Genomic DNA, 5,585 nt, shown 5'->3' with positions numbered 1-5,585 from the left:
CCCTTGCACAATGCAGGCTTTTATATAGTCTTAATTTTACATTCACTTTCGTATTTAAGAGGAAGTATCCTGGCTTTAATTGCTTTCACTCTTGATCAAGCTGTAAAGTTTGACATAACTCACTAACTATAAGTCATCACCATTCAAACAACCAAGGAAGTTCTACAGGACCCTCCTTGCTGAGGCTTATTGGAGTCCATATATGTTTTGATATTGGCGGATCTTTTTTTAATGGCGGTTTGTACTATTTATTACTATTGTATTGTGTGCCAACTGTGCTAAAAATCTGCACCATATCAAATATTAAAGCTACTCTATCAGCAGCCTTACCCTTCTAAGTCATTTACTTGGGTGTGTAGGTCATAGACATTTGAATAAAATGATACCCTGATATGTGCGAAGCAATGTTTTATTCAAGAAAAATCCACATTTTTCTTAATATTTAAATGAGATGTTTAGATCTCCCTGAGATCGGACATAGATCTCACCAAGATTCTGCCTCCAGAATTATTATAAATGAAAGGGGGCATGTCAAAGATCACAGCCAGGTGAGTTACGCTGAACCACCATGCTGTTACTTTTTTGCCACAAACAGCCCTCTGAAGCCTCCTATCATCAGGACAATTATACAATCGACCAATGATTAACGGAGGAGGCTGCAGCCGTTTCCACTACTAGGCCGATTATTCAGGAACTCAAAGTGAGCGTTTGGTATATGCACCTACGAATCCAACACATGGAATATGTATACACCCCCGGTCACTGCCATCTCCACAATAACCTAAAAAAGATTATTAGCTGCCACCACCAATTATTTGGGCACCTGTTACCAGTAACGTATGGCTACAGAGCAAAAAATACTGAACTATTAAATTTTATATATACATATAGGCAGTAATTATAAAAAATGTACAAAAGAGTTTAAAAAGGGGACAAAACAATGCAGATTATACAGTTACATAAAATAAAAGTATAAAAAATAAAAGAAAATAAGTAAACCTGATGTTATCGCAATGGCGCAGATTTATGGAGGGAAGCTCTTTTAGTGAAAACGTGGATCAATCCTACGTGGCAATGTATCTTCCGGCATTGAACACAGATCATAATTTGCCTTCTCTTTTTCATTAGCTCCTAAGGTACACTCTCATACCTCCCCTTGATGACTCAAAACAGGGCTGGTCATGGGATGTGGCTTCAGTTCCAGAAATTATTAGATTTTCAATTTCCAGGATATCTCTCCCTCTGGGGCTCACAGGCTGGAAATATTACTGTCATCTTTCCTATTACAATTTTATTTTTAAATAGAGACCAAAGATAACCCAGTTCGCATCAGCTATCAGCTATTCAATTGTAGGAATTCTAGGGGCCCTACACTGCTGTGAGTAAAGGCGTTACGTTCATCCCTTCGTCCCATTAATTTTTGGGGACAGGTGGCAATGCCAGTGTGAGACATGTAATGACTGACAGTCTTCTCTCATGATCTACATGTCTCACACTGGTAATGCCACCTGTCATATAAAATATATTTTGAAGGCAGATTCTCAGGGAGTTCAATGTCCAGCCCATAGATTTCAACAGCTCATTAACACATTAATAAAAACATGATTTTTTTTCTGGAACAAGATATTGAATCACAGATATAAAGGTATCATTTTATTCAGTTTCCTATGACCTACATGCCCAAGTAGACAGCTTAGGAGGTTGATCCTACTGACAGATTTGATTTCTGTTGATCTTAAAAAAATATTTTTAATTAGCTTTTTAATTTTTTTAATGGTGCTGAGAAATAAAGTTATATATCTCTGCAGGGGGTAGCTGAGACCCCAGAGAACATGCAATCCCAGTGTTGCGATCACTGTTATTCACGGAATAACAGTGACTGCAAAAAAAGTCAAATTTCCTATTTATTTCTCTCTCCTCTGATATGACTGAGCACATCCGGGGAGAGAAATGAGGTTCCCCACGCCCTCCTGGTACCTGCGGTGTCCCTCAGTCCCTCCGGTTCTGTCCCCCGGCCCTCGGTGTCTTCTTTAGGGAAGAAAATAGTGGGAGACTACCGAGATCTGCCAGCCAGTACCCGGCAACAGTAGGAGATTTCTCCTATTGATTCATTTTGATCATTGTGATATACTCTATCACAGTGATCATAATAAAAAAAAGTAAATTAACCCCCCCTTTAGTACTCCCTTAGTTAGGTAAAAATAATAACATAAAAATGTGTTTTTTTTCCATTAGGGTTAAGGTTACGGCTTGAGTTAGGGTTATGGCTGGGGCTATAGTTGGGGTTATAGTTGTTGTTATAGCTAGGGTTAGTTTTGGGGCTAGGGTTATGGGTTTGAGCTATGGTTAAAGTTGGGGTTAGAGCTAGGGTTAAGGTTGGGCTGGGGTTATGGTTGGGGTTAGGGTTAGATCTAGGGTTAGGGTTGGGCTAGGGATAGGGTTGAGGTTAGAGTTAGGGTTGGGTTAGGGTTGGGGCTAGGGTTAGAGCCAGGATTAAGATTGGGGCTAGGGTTAAGGTTGGAGCTAGGGTCTAGGGTTGGGGTTAGGATTGTGGTGTTGGGCTTAGGGTGGTTTTGGGGTTAGGGTTGTGGTTCGGGTTATGGTTAGGGTTGGGATTAGGGTTATGGATGTGTTGGGGTTAGGGTTGTGGTTAGGGCTGTGTTAGGGTTGGAGTTAGAATTGTGGGGTTTCCACTGTTTAGTACATCAGTGGGTCTCCAAATACGACATGGCGCCTGCCATTGATGCAAGCCAATTTCGCATTCAAAAAGTCAAACGATGCTCCCTCCCCTCTAAGCCCTGCCATGCACCTAAACAGTGGCTTTCCCACACATACGGGGTTTCGGCATACTCAGGAGAATTTGCACAACAAATTTTGTGGTCTATTTTCTCCTGATACTGTTGTGAAAATAAAAAAGTTTGGTTCCAAAGTAAATTTTTTGTGAAAAAGTAAAATGCTCATTTTTTCCTTCCACATTGCTTTAGTTCTCATGAAACACCTGAAGAGTTAATAAGCTTCTTGAATGTGTCACTTTTGGGTATTTTCTGTTATATTGACCCCTCAAAGTCACTTCAAATGTGAGGTGGTCCCTTAAAAAAATGGTTTTGTAAATTTTGTTTGAAAAATGAGAAATGGCTGGTCAAGTTTTAACCCTTATAATGTCCTAACAAAAAAAAATTATGTTTTCGAAAATTGTGCTGATGTAGAGTAGACATGTGGGCAATGTAATTTATTAATATTTATTATTTAAGGGCATAAAAATAAAATTTTGAAAATTGCAAAATTTTCAAAAATTTTGCCAAATTTCCGTTTTTATGATAAACACAAGTCATATCGAAGAAATTTCACCATTAACATGAAGTACAATATGTCACAAAAAACACTCTCAGAATCAGTCAGATCTGTTGAAGAGTTCTAGAGCTATAACCTTGTAAGGTTCTATCAGGTACAAGGGATGCAGGCAGGAGTTAACTGGTTCTTTACGGTTAAACAGATCAGCAGTATATGTAAACAACAGACGTATGATAAAGGCAACAGGGTTAAAACCAAGGGACAAGTAAACAAATCAACTTATCAGTCTCTGGTTCCTGGATGGTGGAGGCTGGATAATCCCACGATGGCACCGTAGGTTGTGCGAGAAGTCTCTGATCCAGTCCTGGAAATAATTAAAGCACTGTCTCTGCACGGAGGTGAAGTATCCGGTCCTTCTCGCACTTGGTCTCCTGTTTATGGAATGGGGAGCTGTCAGTGAGCAAATCCACAGCACCTCTGGTGAAGTCCAGAAGAGCAGGCAACAACGTCACTCTCACACTCAGCTGTTGTGAATTCTGTTTTCGAGCTCCCTCCTGTGGTCATGAATGGTACTTCGGCGAGTTCTGTCCATGGACTCCCTCTGGTGGCTGTGAGTGGAGCTGCTGCTTCTGAGGTTCCTTCCACAGGTGACGTAGTTTATTCTTTGGCTGGCTGTTCTATTTAACTCCACTCAGATCGTTACTCCATGCCAGCTGTCAATGTTCTTGTACTCTTTCAGTTCGCTCTTGGATCTTTCTGGTGACCTGTCTACTCCAGCAGAAGCTAAGTCCCTGCTAGTTAATTATTTGTTCATTGTTTCCTTGTCCAGTTGGCTATCATGATTTTGTCTTGCTAGCTGGAAGCTCTGGGATGCAGAGTGGCACCTCCGCACCGTGAGTCGGTGCGGAGGTCTTTTTGCACACTCTGCGTGGTCTTTTGTAGTTTTTTGTGCTGACCGCAAAGATACCTTCCCTATCCTCAGTCTGTTTAGTAAGTCTGGCCTCCCTTTGCTGAAACCTGTTTCATTTCTGTGTTTGTGACTTTCATCTTAACTCACAGTCAATATATGTGGGGGGCTGCCTTTTCCTTTGGGGAATTTCTCTGAGGCAAGGTAGGCTTTATTTTCTATCTTTAGGGCTAGTTAGCTATTAGGCTGTGAAGAGGCGTCTAGGTCGTGTTAGGTACGCTCCACGGCTATTTCTAGTTGTGTGATAGGATTAGGGGTTGCGGTCAGCAGAGCTCCCACTTTCCAGAGCTTGTCCTGTGTGAGTTTAACCATCAGGTCGTTCCGGGTGCTCCTAACCACCAGGTCCATAACAGTCAGCGTGCACTGAGGAATCGGCACTGCGTAGTACGTCTGTAGTTGCCAGAGGCATAGTCCGGTAAGCACTCTGAGTCATAGGGCCTTCTAGTTTAACGGACGAAGGGGTAAAATCCTTCCTCGGTATGTACACTCCAGCGTTATGCGTCTATTCCTGCCACAATTAAAGCAGGTGAAGGGCCTCTGTCAACGAAGCTTTATAGTATCACGGCTGGACTCCAGGCTTTCCTTAGCTCCAGGTTGATTTGCGGTAGCCTCCATTTTCTTTTTGACGTCAGCCAATTCTCCCTTAATATTCAGAAGCTCTGTCCTCAATTTTTCCACCCATTGGGGTTCAGTGATTGCATTCACGGTCACCTCCGCGCTCCGGACCTTCCCCATAGGGACTGTCACCCCCTGCTCCTGTTCATGCGTGCGTGCTTCACTTCCTATCTCTGAGAAAGGCATACGAGGGTTTACCAGCACACGCAGGGTCTGCTTTGTCAGTGCGTCCCGCAAGCCCGTCACTAAAAGGTCTCGCAGCATTATGTCCGTAAGGCCTATACCAATACCATCTTTTTCTGACAATCGCAGTATGTAACTCCTGTAGCGTGTTCATATATTGCATCACAGTCTCATCTTCCCTCTGCATTCGGCTAAAGAGATGTGTCCTCAGTTCCCCTACGTCTGTGGGGTCTTCATGAGTCTCTTCCAAAATTTGCAGCACCTTGTTAAATGTGTCCCGTTCTCTGGGGGACCGTAACATAACTGAGTCCCTGGTCCCTCCATCTAAGGCCATGATAGCCACTTCAGCTTCTAATGCAGGGGTCATGGGGTGCATTTTCATCATACCCCTTATGCGTTCAGTCCAGCTCCACAACATGGTATTATTTCCTGTAAACTTTGGTAAATTGTTCAACATTGCCCCCAGCGAAATACTGGACCTGGGGCCACCCCCAACTGTTTGATCTGCTGCCTCCATGCTGTTAAACTG

The sequence above is a fragment of the Ranitomeya imitator genome, chromosome 1 (genome assembly GCF_032444005.1).
Source record: "Ranitomeya imitator isolate aRanImi1 chromosome 1, aRanImi1.pri, whole genome shotgun sequence".
In the NCBI taxonomy this organism is placed as follows: Eukaryota; Metazoa; Chordata; class Amphibia; order Anura; family Dendrobatidae; genus Ranitomeya; species Ranitomeya imitator.
Note: the sequence above shows the minus strand (reverse complement) of the source record.